The sequence below is a fragment of the Neovison vison genome, chromosome 11 (assembly GCF_020171115.1).
Source record: "Neovison vison isolate M4711 chromosome 11, ASM_NN_V1, whole genome shotgun sequence".
In the NCBI taxonomy this organism is placed as follows: Eukaryota; Metazoa; Chordata; class Mammalia; order Carnivora; family Mustelidae; genus Neogale; species Neogale vison.
Genome location: NC_058101.1, coordinates 18,609,951 through 18,626,237, shown reverse-complemented (window position 1 = coordinate 18,626,237; position 16,287 = coordinate 18,609,951). Strand labels below are relative to the sequence as shown.

The 16,287-nt window shown below is 35.1% G+C and overlaps 1 protein-coding gene across 13 annotated transcripts in view; it reads left to right on the top strand.

Moving 5' to 3' along the window:
• The window catches only part of ADGRL3 (adhesion G protein-coupled receptor L3), a 793,594-nt gene that overhangs the window by 284,351 nt on the left and 492,956 nt on the right, over positions 1–16,287 (top strand). The window lies entirely within an intron of this gene.

Sequence of the window (16,287 nt, the reverse complement as noted above, 5' to 3'; positions counted from 1 at the left end):
TAAAGTCAGTTTCTTTGTAAAGGGCATTGTTTTTAGAGAAATGGTGTGAAGAAATGAGATGTTTTCTAGTTCAGGCCCCTGAATTCATTAATGTGGCTTGATATGATTCAGGTCATCAGATTTGATGTTTAAAGTTCATTGTTCTGGGCACCTGAGTGGCTCAGTCTTAAGTATCTTCGGCTCAGGTCATGATCCCAGGGTCCTGGGATTCAGCCCTGCATCCGGCTCCCTGCTTGGTTGGAAGCCTGCTTCTCTCTCTCTCTCACTCCCCTGCTTGTGTTCCCTCTTTTGCTGTGTCTCTTTCTGTCAAATGACTAAAAAATAAAAATAATAAAAATAGTAAATAATCAAGTTCATTATTCTCAGCTATGGATATAACTTTTTAACCAATCTCAACTGTAGTGCTGTTTGCACTGATGATATGTTTTAGGTTGTTACAGGAGAAAATGTGATTTTGTTAGTTTAAATCAAACCCTGGAACTTTAATTATAACACAGATTTACACTAGATAGAGTATATTATCATGGTTTTCAATCTTGTACTCAGGTGATTTCTGTTATAAAATTGCCAAAAAGAAAACAACATAAGACGATACTAATCTAGCTCAATCATAAAGCCTCTGTAGATAGTAAAAATCCAACAAATATTAGAAACATTTAAGATTAACTTGATTGTTCATTTGTTGATTTGATTTTTTATTTTTAAGATTTATTATTTATTTGAGAGGTGGGGTGGGTCAAAGTGAGACAGAAAGGGAATCCCAAGCTGACTCCCCACTGAGCATGAAGCCCAATGTGGGGCTAGATCCCAGGACACTGAGATCATGACCTGAGCCAAAATCAAGAGTTAGAAGCTTAACCAACAGCCCAGGTGCCACTGTGGATTTGATTCTGGACATTAAAATAAGTATGACAAAGTCACAAACAATTCTAACAAAGTCCCAAACAACTTTGAAGATATGTCTGGTGTTTTGGTGGTGGTGGTGTCCCGTCCACCCCCCACCCCCCGCCGTAACACTTGGGAAAAATTTAATTAAATGAGTTTAATAGTCATGCTGACTGGAATGAGATTGATAGTTTTTGAAATCTTCAACATTTTATTTGGGAGATATCTTTTTATTTATTTATTTTTCCCTGATTATTTTCAGCTTTCTGTATAATTTAAGAAGCCACTTGCTTGGTACCTAAGAACCTCCTGGATCATCATTTCTGGGTTAGTCACCTAATAGAGTCTGTGGTCTCAACCCCTCACTCATCCAAAAAAAGCATGAATGCAGTGGTCATTGGTATCTATTCAGATGTACCAAGGACATACGTGGTGCTAGGTAGGAATTATTTAGCAGTAAAGATAATGAAGGGTTTCTGTTGCTTGCGTGATTCTCTCAATTTGAAGTTTGAATGTATCCTAGCTCTCCATCTCATGAATGAGATGAATAAAATGAATGAGTTGAATGAAATTAAACACTAATCTTGCATAACTAAAAGCACTTTACATTTACATACAGGGTTGTGTTAGCACAGGAATCTATAGCAAAAATACCATAGTCTAACAAAGGACAGAAGTTTATTTCTCACAGTTCTGGAGAGTGGAAGCCCGAGATCAGGGTCCCAGCAAGGTGATAGCTCACCTTCTGGGTTATTGACAGCTGGGTTCTCTCTGTAACCTTACATCACGGAGAGGCCTGGAAACCTCTCTGGGATTTCTTTTATAAAGGTACTAATCCCATTCCTAAGGTTTCCATTCTTGTGACCTAATTATTTACCAGAGTCTCCCCCTACAAATACTGTCGCATTGGGCATTAGGATTGAACGTGTGAACTCTGGGGACACCAACACGGGGCTCAGAGTAGGTCTGCTGTGGAATCCGTGATGAGGAGACCTGACGAGATGTGGCAGGATCACATGAATGAAGCACAAGCCATAGGTCTAGACTGTTCAGATGTAAATCTGGGCTTGTTCATTTTTAGCTATATGACCTCAGCCAGCTCTTTAACATCTTGGTCCCTGAGTTTCCTCTTTGGTTAAGTAGGTTCGATAATAGGCCCCTTCTTTAGAGTTTCTATAGGAATGACAATAATGTTTATATTTAAAATCAGTGAAATGAGTTAATATGTGGAGAGCTCTTAGGACAGTGCCTAATGTATAAGGTCTCAGTCTGTGTTTATTGTTAATAGCAGGACTGTTTGCTGCACTGTAGGTTTTGGAATAGATTCCCATGCTCCTATTAGAAATGGAATTATTTACCTTCAAGTAGATATTTTTTATATTCTGAATGTTGTAAGTATAGTTTTTGTGCCCTTCCTGGTTTCAGCTTCTCTTGGAAACATAAAGATCAATCCTTGATTCTAATCATAAATGACATATTGTAAAGGAATTGTTGATTTTTTGAATATTCTTTTAAATAATAGCCATGTCCATTCACACTTTTTTTTCATTCAGACATATTTTAACAGCTAATATTGATAATAAAAAGTTGAGATTTTTATGAGTATAGATGACTTTTTAGTAACATGGGCTTGAACTACCCTGGGTCCACTTAAGCATGGATTTTTTTCTCCAATAAGTACAATGTAATACCGTAAATATATTTTCTCTTCCTTATGATTTTCTTAATATTTTCTTTTTTCTAGCTTTATTGTAAGAGTATACAGTGTATGATACATACAGCATGCAAAAATATGTTAACTATTTATGTTATTGGTAAGGATACTAGTACTGAAGTTTTGAAGGATCCACAGTTATATCTGGATTTCTGATTGTGCAGAATCATTGCCCCCAACCCCTGCTTTGTGCAAAAGTCAATTGTAATTTTATTCTTGAAAAGTGAAGTAAAGGATCTATTTTACAAATCAGATACATGGAAAGAGTATAAGATCTACTTTTTAATTATGGAAAGAGTATAAGATCTACTTTTTAATTTGATCTCACTTAAAGCAGTTGTTTTCCAAACTGGTTGCTTTAATGTCATTATTTTTACTTACCTTATTTTCAAACTTATTTTATTTCCAATGGCACACATCAGTGGAAACAAATATTCTCTTATTCGGAGCCTGTTGGAAACAGACTTCAATCAAATTCTTTGTAGGATCTCAGGGAAGAGGTTAACTCAAGGACACTTCTCAAGAAAATGATTCTGTGTAAAACATCAATCTGTTTCATGGTTAAATGATATGCTGCCCTAAAGCCAAAAATAGCCATGTTCATTAAATCCAAATTTGTTCCTAAACATTAATAGACACTTATTAGATTATAACATTATCTGAAAGACAATTACATGGGACTTTTACTCTAGAGAACTTTCTTATTAAAATTACGTTCCTAGATTACTTGTTTTCTAACATAGCATCAAACTATGTTTGAAATATAATTATAAGGAGATAGTGTTTTACTTAAGCAGTGAGAAAAGTCACTTGCTAGTCTTAGAGTTTTGAGATTTAGAATTTCCTTGCTTGAAAAGTGTAGTAAAAGCAAGTAACATTAAAAAAATAATAATAATTAAATACAAGCAAGTCTTTCTGTGCTCTGACCTCTTTGAAACTTGTGGAGGAGATGGGGAAGAAATGAGGGAGGATTGGCTTGACTAAAAATAGTAGGAAAATGCAGTTTTATTTCTACAGTTCCTGCTTCCAGTTGTGTTAACTTTTTTCCTTTATCTTCTCTGCCCCTTCTCTGTTTTTTCCTTCTATGTCCCATCCTGATTTATTTCCCCCCCTGCCTCGAAAAACACATAACTGTGGTATTTCTACAACTTGAAAAATTCTTGTCGTAACTTTCTTCAAATAATCTATATTTTAAATCACAATTCTTGACTTGTAGGTCACTGCAAACTCCCACCATACTAACTCTGGCAAATACTGTCATTGACATCATTAGCCTAAGGTATTTTTTCTTTCCCCTCCATTTTCTTCTATATACCCCTACCCATTTAATGTAAAAGCAGTGTTTCTAGTGTACCTTTTCATCCTACCACTTTCCTGCTTAAGCACTCAAAAACTTGTATCAAATGTTCTGTACTACTCCCTTCCAAATGTAATATCATTTACCATTTATAACCCTGCTTTTGCATTTAAAACCTTTTATTAAATGAAAAGAAAGATTTTTTCCCACTTACTGAATGTTGACTCTTTCCAAGAATCTTTATAGATTACATATACATATATATATATATGTATGCATATATGCATATAAAATAAAATTTCCTTTCTTTAAGCTTTGTAACCACCTGGCGGAATATGGATTAATTTCAGATGTGAACATTAGGGTATAGAAGTTTGAGGAAATCTGCCTGTGGCCATACAGCTCATAGTTTGAAGAGGGAAGAGTTAACACTTTTTCTCACTCCAAAGTTGATGTTGTACCTTCTATTCTTTTTGCGTCTTATGGCTCTGACTTAGGTAGTATTTAATACTTGAAGACATGAGCTTAGATTTTTTTTTTTTAATACAGTAGTAAAGGATTAAGAAAAATACAGCCACGTCCAGTTCTAAATCAAGCCATATACATACGGAGTGTGCGTGAAGTTTCTTCCAGGTTGCATTTGACCTCAGTGGTATAAAATATACATATATAAAGATAAGTAATACAGTTATAGTTTGTTATTTGGTTGTAATGCATTGCCAAATGTATGAGAGTACCATTGTATGTAAAAGCGTAGCGATTCTCTGGAATCAGCATTTGATCTCAAATAGCATTATAGCCACTAAGCAGTCCTAGGCAAGTTTGAAAAGTGGAGACTGCATTATCTTTGTGTGGTATCATTTTAGGTACTATCTAAATAGTAGTTCATTAATTTAATGATTCATGTAATATCTCTATTTCAGTTAATACCTCTATTAACTCAACCTCTTTATTTCAATCCAGAGATCATTTACACAAATTAAATTCAGAACAAAATGTTCGAGTGTTTAGGAGCAATATAGAGGATTATAAAAATTTTGGGAACATATTCACTATAAATATTTACTGATTCTGGAGGCACCTGGGTGGCTCAGTGGGTTAAAGCCTCTGCCTTCAGCTCAGGTCATGTTCCCAGGGTCTTGAGATCGAGCCCCACATCATCGGGCTCTCTGCTCAGCCGGGAGCCTGCTTCCCTCTGTCTCTCTGCCTGCCTCTCTACCTACTTGTGATCTCTCTCTGTCAAATAAATAAATAAAATCTTAAAAATTAAAAAAAAAATATTTACTGATTCTGTCTTTTTTTAAAGATTGTATTTATTTGAGAGAGAATGAGCAAGCATAAATAAGCAGAGGAAGAGGAAGAAACAAACTCATTTCTGAGCAGGAAGCCTGATGTGGGGCTTGATCCCAGGACCCTGGGATCATGGCCTGAACTGAAGGCAGACGATCAACCAACTGAACCATCCGGGCGCCCCCAAATATTTACTCATTCTTAAAAGACAGTGCATGCAGTGAATTTTATGTATTTACCTGATTTTTGCCTTTCACTATTACAAAATCATATTTAACTTTTTCATACCAACTTTTAACCCAGAGCGTTCATCCTTCAGTCACTGCTTAGTGAAATCTTACTCATTTTACTCATTTCTTCACATTCTAGCACAATTACCATTCCCTTCTTATAGGTCTTCCGGATCTTCCAAGCTTGATTATTTCCTCTATTTTTTTAAACTCTCTTCTTTATGATATTTAGATTTATATTTTATTATTTGTATTTCCCGTGTTATCTCTTTTCTTTCTCTGTCCTTCCTCTGCATTGTTATCTTTCTGTTCTTTTCTTCTTCTCCTTTCTACAACGCAAAAATCATGCCATATATATAACATACATATGTATATGTATGTTACATATGTATATGTGTATGTTTTATATATGGCATATCTTCTATGATCAAAAATAGTTTATATTGTTTGCATTCACTGAAGATCTCTTGGTGCACATTGCCAAAGAAATACATGTGTAGGTAGATTGAATTCAATATTTTTTTTAAAGATTGCATAGGATGATTATGTATCTGTCTCCTGAGTCTCCAAAGGGATCTAGCACTATTTAAGAAAGTATTATTACTAAATTACTCAGCTCCTTTTTGCTACTCTATAGTTAAATACTTTTGTAAAAAAATTTTGCTGCAAATAATTTAGTACCTCACACACAATTGTAGATATGTAGTTGAATATTCACCTTGTTCCAGTTTTTTTTTTTTTTATCAGAAACTCAATTTTTATGTGATTCTAAAAGTGAATTCATGGGGCACCTGGGTGGCTCAGTGGATTAAGCTGCTGCCTTCAGCTCAGATCATGATCTCAGTGTCCTGGGATCAAGCCAGGCATCAGGCTCTCTGCTCAGCAGGGAGCCTGCTTCCCCTTCTCTCTCTGCCTGACTCTCTGCCAACTTGTGATCTCTCTCTGTCAAATAAATAAATAAAATCTTTTTTAAAAAAAATAAACAAAAGTGAATTCATGTATAAGAATTTTATAGTCTTCATGTATTCCCTTTTGTCCTCATCTGTGAAACTATGTCTCCTCCCAATGCCTTTCTCCAATCTAAAGGAAGAGAATTTTCTCAACACTAGCATTGATCCCTATATCATTTATCAATTGTTTTAAAATTTATTGGATACCTAGTGCTTGGCCCAGTGTTAGGCAGTCAGAGTATAAAGGGAGAAGAAAGGGAAGTTTTCCAGGAAAAGATGTTTAATTGCAATTTGAAGAGTGAGTAAAGTTATAAGAAAGAGAAAGGAGGCTCAAAGATGAGAACAGAGCGCATTCAAGATTCTGCAAATGCCATAGGGTGGCTAAAAACACAGGGCCCTCTATGAAACATAATAGGTCCAGTCAGATATCAGTAGGATATGTAATTCATCCGCATATCACGTTTTCTTTTTGAGTATTTCTGAGTCTTTTCTTTTGTTCTGTCTTGGTTTTAATCTATGTAAACTTTTTATTTTGTTTTTCTTTTTAAATTAAAAAAAAAGATTTTATTTATTTATTTGACACAGAAAGAAAGATAGCAAGAAAGGGAAAACAAGCAGAGGGAGTGGGAGAGAGAGAAGCAGAGTCTCCACTGAGCAGGGAACCCGATGTAGGACTTGATCCCAGGACCCTGTGGTCATGACCTGAGCTGAAGGCAGACACTTAACGATTGAGCCACCCAGGTACCCCTTTAAATTTTTTTTTTTAAAGTTTTTTTGAAATTTGTTTGAGTGTGGGAGAGAGAGAAAGAGCAGGAGGAGGGTCAGAGGGAGATAAGCAGACTGCCTGCTAAGTGGAAAGCCCAACTCAGGGTTGGATCCTCGGACCCTGAGTTCATGACCTGAGCCTAAATTAAAAGTAAGATGCTTAACTGACTGAGGCACCAAAGTGCCTCAGTTTTTTTAAGTTTATATTTAAATTCCAGTTAGTTTCAGGTGTACAGTATAGTAACGTAACACATCTATATGTCATCCAGTGCTCATCACAACCAGTGTGTTCCTTAATCCCATATTTTATTTAACCCAACCCCCAACCCACTTCCTGGTTAAGTACTTTTTTATTAGTAATGTAGTAGTATAATGGCTTTTGAGTTCATTTTAAGTGTTTAATTAAAAAAAAAATAATATGGGGGTGCCTGCGTGGCTCACTGGGGAGCCTGCTTCCCCTTCTCTCTCTCTGCCTGCCTCTCTGCTCTTGTGATCTCTGTCAATTAAATAAAATCTTTAAAAGTAAGTAAATAAATAAATAAATAACAATACGATCAATAGGACCAAAGCTAATAATATACTCACATGTACCCTCTTGGTTAGAAGATACTAGACAATCCTTTCAGCAAACACCAAGAAAACTTTAAAGGAAACACAATACGTAGAGGCTTCAGAAACTGTCAATTATACCTGACATTTTTTTTTAAAATTATGTATTATACTCAGTCTAGACTCCTATAAAATTCTTCCTGCATCTACCCAGTGATGATCACACCAAATATTTCAATAGATTATAGGATTCTGATGAGGGAAGCCGTCTTATAGTCTGCTGTCTCATCTTGCTGCCCTGCTTCTTCTCCTTAAGAGTTAACTGTTTCACAGAGTTTCCATCCATATCAGAAGGAGTCTTCCATGTAGAACTGCTTTTGCAAAGGCACTTTTGAGAGAAAAGGTCATCTGTCACTTCATAGGACATACACTATGAAGCTTTGCTGTATATCTGCTTATGATTACGCATTACAAGTAAATCATTGAAATCTTACAATTTCAAATTTGAATAATGAGTGTTAAAGCCTCTCATCTAAGCATCTATGCATGACTAAATATTTCAGGTGAAATATAATTTCCAGTCTTATTAAATTAATATTTATCAAAAACACTTGGCTCTTTTTGGTAACAATGGATGGCTCTTTTTTTAATTAACATATAATGTATTATTAGTTTCAGGGGTATGGGTCTGCAATTCATCGGACTCACAAAATTCACAGCACTCACCGTAGCACATACCCTCCGCAGTGTCCATCACCCAGCCACCCCATCCCTCCCATCCCGCTCCATTCCAGCAACCCTCAGTTTGTTTCCAGAGATTGAGTCTCTAATGGTTTATCTCCCTCTCTGGTTTCATCTTGTTTCATTTATTCCTCTCTTCCCCTATGATCCTCTGCCTTATTTCTTAAATTCCACCTACCAGTGAGATCATATGATAATTGTCTTTCTCTGATTGACTTATTTCGCTTAGCATTATACCCTCTAGTTCCATCCACGTTATTGCAAATGGCAAGATTTCATTTTTTTAAAAAGATTTTATTTATTTATTTGACAGCGAGTGACATAGCAGAGAGGGAACACAAGCAGCGGGAGTGGGAGAGGGAGAAGCAGGCTTCCCTCTGAATAGGAAGCCCAATGCAGGGTTGGATCCCAGGATCCTGGCTGGCATCATGACCCAAGCCAAAGGCAGACACTTAATGACTGAGCCACCCAAGTGCCCCAAGATTGCAATTTTTGACGGCTGAATAATATTCCATTGTATATTTATAACATCTTCTTTATCCATTCATCTGTCGATGGACATCTAGGCTCTTTTCATAATTTGGCTATTATGGACATTGCTGCTGTAAACTTTGGGGTGCATGTGCCCCTTCTGATCACTACATTTGTATCTTTAGGGAAAATACCTGGTAGTGCAAGGGTTATGGACATTGAGGAGGGTATGTGCTTTTGGGTAAATTGGAAGGGGAGATGAACCATGAGAGACTATGGACTCTGAAAAACAATCTGAGGGGTTTGAAGTGGCGGGGGATTGGGAGGTTGGGGTACCAGGTGGTGGGTATTATAGAGGGCACAACTTGCATGGAGCACTGGGTGTGGTGAAAAAATAATGAATACTGTTTTTCTGAAAATAAATAAATTGGGAAAAAAAAAAAAAAAAGAAAATACCTGGTAGTGCAATTGCTGGGTCATAGGTAGCTCTGGTTTCAACTTGTTGAGGAACATCCACACTGTTTTCCAGAGTGGCTGCATCAGCTTGCATTCCCACCAGCTGTGTAGGAGGATCCCCCATTTTGTGCAACAGTGGATGGCTCTTATTTATAAACATAGTGAGCTATGTGCATGTAAATCAGATTACACAGATGCTCTGTGACAGACAGTTACTTGTTAAGGTAGTGACAGATGATAAAATAGCTAGATTAATCTTCTTTATATTACTTTTCATAAGTTTCCATATGTGATTTTATATCAATAAAAAGATAATTTCTGGAGAATGATCATGATAAATATGTGATTTGTTAATGAATATAACTTCAAATAATTCAAATGTCCAAATCCATGTACTAACTGTGGAAGAATACAGATAACACTCCAGTGATATTTATAAACATTTTAATATAAGGTTGTTTTGTTCTTTTTATTTTTTGCCTTGATTTAATAGCTATGATTTCCCTATATGGAATGAAGGGAGAAAATTATGTTAAGTAGGAAACTCCTGTATTATAATTAGCAGTGGGGTTGTAGGAGCATAAACCAATTAATTATTAAATAGCATTGGCATTTGATACATCTGGTATGTGCCAAACACATACAAAAATTAACCTCTCAGAGTCCTATATGACAAAAAGAAGTGAATAGGCAAAATAAAACATAGATTAATTGAAATTTATAAAGTTCATATGGAGTAAAGTTTGTAGTTAACAAAATTTGCGATAAGTGAACATATATTATTTGGGAAAACGTACAAATATTACAAAAAGGATTTAGTATCTTTTTTTTTTTTAAAGATTTTATTTATTTGAGAGAGAGAGAAAGAGAGCGAGCATGAAAGGGGTGAGGGGCAGAGGGAGAAGCCGGCTCCATGATGAGCAGAGGGCCTGATGTGGGACTTGATCCTGGAACTCCAGGATCATGACCTGAGCCGAAGGCAGTTGCTTAACCAACTGAGCCACCAGGTGCCCAGGATTTAGTATCTTGTCTAGATTATTATGAGGGGAAAAGGTATAATAATAAAATGCCATTTTCCTTGGAAATAGATTGAGAGTAAATTATTTTACAGAAATGTGACTAATAGTAGCTCAACTGAAAGTAATAATTCCAAGATGAATAGGATTCATATTGTAATACTAATATCTATTTGGAGTGTAGAAAGGAAGCAAATATACAATAAAAGTGAAATCTTTTAAATATGATTTAAAATGGGTATATCAAAAACTTAAACTGAAGATACAAATTATGACACTAAAATTTAAGATGAGAGTTTCCCCAAAATAAAATCAGTGCTTTAGTTTTTTTTTTTTTTTTTAAGATTTTATTTATTTATTTGAGAGAGAGAGAAAAAGAGAGTGAGCGCATACGAGGGGAGCAGCAGGCACAGGGAGAGGGAGAAGCAGGCTCTCCACTGAGCCAAGAGCCCCAAATGGGGCTCAATATGGAGCTTGATGTGGGGCTTGATCCCAGGACCTGGGATTATTGACTGAGCCAAAGGCAGTTGTTTAACCAACCACAACCACCCAGGTACCCCTAAATTTAATAGAACTTTTGTTTCAGCAATAACAAAAGTTCAGATGTTTTCACAGTATAATGTATTAGATGTGAGTGCAGGTTGGTCTAAATCTAAAAAATAAGGGATTTTCTGTGTAATTTTTGAGAAAACGCTTTAGTTACGTAAAATACTTGCAGAATATCTTTCCATGTTGTGTTTTTTTTTTAACTTCTAGTGAGTGAATCTTCAGTCAGATCACACACTTTCATAATTATAATCTTAAATATTAATAATGTAAATTAGGATACTTTAATCAACCTCACTTTTTAAATTTGAATATTTGAAGAGCAATGAAGTTTGGTAGCTTTGTTTGAGGATGTCTAAACCTGAGACCCTAATCAAGGACTACACTAGAATGTATTCCTTCCAAGTTTAACGGGGTAACAGGCAAAACTTTCACCGTATTGTGGTAATCTTTGATAAAAATTAGAAATGCCATCTTTCAAGAATGATTTTTAAAACATTCGTGTGTTGATTTATTATTGGAAATTAGTTTCATGAGTCATACATTTGAAACATGAGAAGCACTGAAGATTCTTCTTTACGAAACCTCACATTATTTTGGTGTGCATTGTTTGGCTATAGAATTCTCGAGGAGAGTGCACATACCTAGACGTGGGCTTGGATAGGTCTCTGTGTTAGGCTAGGCTGACGTAGGTGTAGCCACCATCTGTCACCATACAAGCGCACTATTCCAGTACCCTTGGCTATATTCCCTGTACTGTACCTTTTATCCCTGTGACTTAACTCATTTCATCCCTGGAGGCCTGTATCTCCCACTCCCTTTAGCCCATTGTGTCCATTACCAACCTACTTCCCTCCCTTGTGGCAATCATCAGTTTGTGTCAGGTGTAATTTTAAATCCCTTGCATTTAGCAAGGAAAATCTGACCGCTTTTCGTTTTCTGTTCCTCGAGCATCTCATGTAACACATACCACATTTTGCACGACACTGTAATGATTGGTGAATATACCTTTTAGCATTTATATTTCACTGCAAGGCGTTTTAAAAGAGCTGTTACATTTTAGAATTCTGGTCACTCTCCTCCTTGACCTCATAGTGTAAGCACAGTACGTAGTTCATAGAGATGGTGGAAGAAATTTTATTGGAGATGGAAATGTATTTTGAAGTTGACTTGTTAAATGCTTTATGACATTAGGAAATCTTTTTATGAGTATTTTTCTTGTTGATGTGACTTAATCAGTCTCTAATGCTTTCTCTTGGTTTTTCTTTTCTATGTGTTTTTGAACTCTGTTTCAGAAATGTCTTCAGTGGAAATCCCTTTTATGTAAAACTGATTGTTTTGGTGGTTAATAACATATAAATTAGAAAAAAAAAATCCCAGAAAGTTTTCTTTTTTTTTTTTAATGTTAGTATTCAAACATTAATGGTTTATCTTTCCATGTATTATGAGCAATCTTGTCTTTGATATTATCCATTAAAATTTATGTAGTTTAATTATCGCAATTTTCTTAAATTTGATCCCAAATTAACACATTATTTTGGGGCTGTGGATGAATGGTAGCCAGACGGTGATGCTGGAATGTAAGAACATGTTACCATCTTTAAATAATAGCTACTGTTCTTTTCATTTCCTTTCCCCAGCTCTGTTTACACAATAATCAGGAAAACAAATTCCTATGCCCAACTTTGATGTGAAAATGGTTTTATCTCGTATTGTGGTATCTTAAATCATTATCATGAATAATGTGCATTTTCTTCTCCTTTCGTTTTTCTTACCCTTTCCATAAAGTAGCTTTCTCTCACTGTCTCACTGTGGAAATACATATCATATGAAATAAACTATTCTGGATTTCACTAAAACCGGACTTCATGATAGCAATACTCACATTTCACTATGGAAATAACATTCTCTCTTCCTCCAAAGGATACAATGTTATAATGAGCCTGGCTTCCTTTTAAACATGTCTTCTCTTTTCTCTTTGTCCCTCTCCTCCTACCTAATATATCCATGCGGTTTCATGTCCTCCACTCCTCAAAATCTAGTAACATTTTTAAGAAACACCTAAATATTATTTCGAAAACTTGCTACATTGTCCCCTTCTTTTGCACAATTAATACCCCTGATTATCCTCTTATATTTTCTTAATTATGTCTACTATAGAAAGAGCGAAGAACATTGGTTTAGAATCAGACATTTGGTTTGAAATTCTTGCTGCATAACATTTCTGATTTTCCTCCTCAGTAAACATGAGATGATATTATCTGCTTTAAGGATTTGTATGGAGAATTAAATCAGATGATTGTATAATATATAGAACATTGCTCGGCATATGATAGGTACTCAAATTATGTTTATTCTTCTCTTTATCTTGTGACTTCATTTCCTATGTTCTTTTTTTTCCACTTCAGTGTGAGTTGTGAAAAAATTGTTCTACATCATCTGCATTCTCAATATCTACTATGGTTAATCTTTAGTATATATTTTTTTAGGTAACAAATAAATAATTCACCTATTAGCTGCCCAGAATTATTTCCAGTGGCAAAGTAGTTCTGTGTATATTTATGTATTTTTATGTACATGTTTGTGTGTGTCTATGTGCATACGCACATCTAATGCTTATTTTTGACACTCATGTTCAATGGGCATAGACGTAGGAAAAGACACCATATCTGAATGTTGAGAGTATGGAGGCATTGTTTACTGGATGATGTATCAATCTTTTTAGTATCCTTTTTAAAATGTCCTTTTTAAATTAGCACTTTTTTTCAAAAGTTATTTCTTGAAAAGAGATACAAACTTATGGCAAAGAAGTTCTGAATAATTTCTTATAAGTCAGAGTGTGCATAAGAAAAAAGTGAGATGAAACTATTTCACATGATTCCTTTCCACATAGTTTCTCTTTTATCTCAACCACTTTTTTTCCCCTCATCAATACTTTTCCTGTTTGTAAAAGTAAAATATTATGAGATTATCTATTATAAACTTCATTTTCTTACAATGTGCCTGTGAGATTAAAACTTTTTTCAATCTGTTGTATTCAGATATAGTGTTCTTGGAGCCGGTTTATACAATAGTGACTCAAAAATATTTTTAAGCTAAATTATTGCATGATCTTGCTTCTTACACATACATGTTAAAAGAATCAATAGGGTAAAATAAAAAACTAATGAGATGTATAATACTTGTTAAGATATAATAACACTTAATGTGCTAGACACCCTTCAGGGAAGTGCACATTTTTATGTATTTTATAGAATTCAAGATTCCAAATTTTAACTCACTTAATGTCATATAGTCACATCAACTAATATTACTCCCTCCACTAACAGAGGGAGCTGAGGCCCTGAGTGCTTAAATGAGTTGCCCAGGGTCACAGTACTGTAGAGCTAGTAATTGATACTGGGAGGTCTTTTTCTGGAATATGTGTTTTTAGTTAGCATGCAATAAATAACAATGCCAGAAATTCACATAAATCTATGTAATTTTGCCTTATAACTAAGGCACGTATTTCAGAAATTTTTGGCATTTATTTTGTCAGAATGAGACTTATTAATGGACTCTAAAGTAAACTATCACTATTTTGTATAACCCTTTCCAGAAATTTTTAAAATTTATACTCAAAATATGAAATTGTTTTATTTATTATTATTATTATTTTTTTAATTGAAGACTCTTTTTTTTTTTAAAGATTTTATTTATTTATTTGACAGAGAAAGATCACAAGTAGGCAGAGAGGCAGGCAGAGAGAGAGAGGAGGAAGCAGGCTCCCTGCTGAGCAGAGAGCCCGATGCGGGACTTGATCCCAGGACCCTGAGATCATGACCTGAGCCGAAGGCAGCGGCTTAACCCACTGAGCCACCCAGGCGCCCTATGAAATTGTTTTTAATAGGTGTCAATCACAGGAGAGAGAAAGAGACAGAGACAGAGAGGGATGGGAAAAGGAAAGGAGAACAGCCCAGTTGGTACTGATTGATCTGTTTTAAAGGTGCTGACTATAAAAGACATCTTCAAAATTTGGGTCATACTCCTTTAGTAGTTTTGCTTCTTAAGATAAATCTGTGCAGTCTTCAAGAGAAGGCAGCCATATAAGTTGGATTCAGGAAAGTACATTTCTTTTCTTTCTTTCTTTCTTTTAAAAATTATTTCTATTAACATATAATGTATTATTTGCCCCAAGTGTACAGGTCTGTGAATCGCTAGGTTTACACACTTCACAGCACTCACCATAGCACATACCCTCCCCAATGTCCATAACCCCACCACCCTCTCCTCACTCCCTCTCCCCCCAGCAACCCTTAGTTTGTTTTGTGAGATTAAGAGTCTCTTATGGTTTGTCTCCCTCCTGATCCCATCTTGTTTCATTTTTTCCTTCCCTAACCCCCAAACCCTCTACTCTGCCTCTCAAATTCCTCATATCAGGGAGATTGTATATTTGTCTTTCTCTGGTGGACTTATTTTGCTCAGCATAATATCCTCTAGTTCCATCCACATTGTTGCAAATTTCAAAATTTCATTTCTTTTGATGGCTGCATAGTATTCCATTGTGTGTGTGTGTGTGTGTGTGTGTGTGTGTGTGTATCACCTCTTCTTTATCCATTCATCTGTTGATGGACATCTAGGTTCAGGAAAGTAAGTTTCTTAAGGCTATATTTTCTAATGTATTATATGTGTTTTTAAAATTTGAGCAACATTCCTCATCTTAAATTGTAATGTCTTAGAGAATAGTTTGCATGTTTTATTCAGCTCTTGTGTTCCTAGCCCTATTTCGCTAGGCACTCAATAAACCCCTTTTGAATGAATTGGCTATGTTTGAGCATAATTAATTAATATAAATCTAGGATCTTCATAGATTAACTTAAAAGGATGCTTTGAAAAGTAATATAGTTAAAACTGAATAATTTCTGAATTGAATATTGGGGGTTGGAATGAAAGTAAGAGTCATACAATTTAAATTTTTGTTTGTTTTAAACTTAAAATAATGGTAATGAATGAATTTTTTATTTTTAGTGCTCTAATGTTAGTAAAAATTGTATTTGTGAGAAGTGTGTATACAAAGGAAGGCCCGACTCTATGTATACAGATTTACAAATTATACAAATCAATTACTAATTTATTATTATCCAAATTGATATAGCATATTTATATTAATTTTTTCAGTGAGACTGAATTATTTGGTTCATTCTGTTTGTGGGTTGAGAAATAAACTCTTTGTGGTACATGCATAAATATTGTCCTTTAGGTTATTTAGTCATTTTTCTGTATGATGCCTGTGTAAATTAATATGAACAAGGGAGGAAGGTTATGCAGATGTTCTAGTCAGCAAGTAAATCGTCATCGTCAAGGAATTCAGATGAGAAAACTTGTATTTGATAACCCA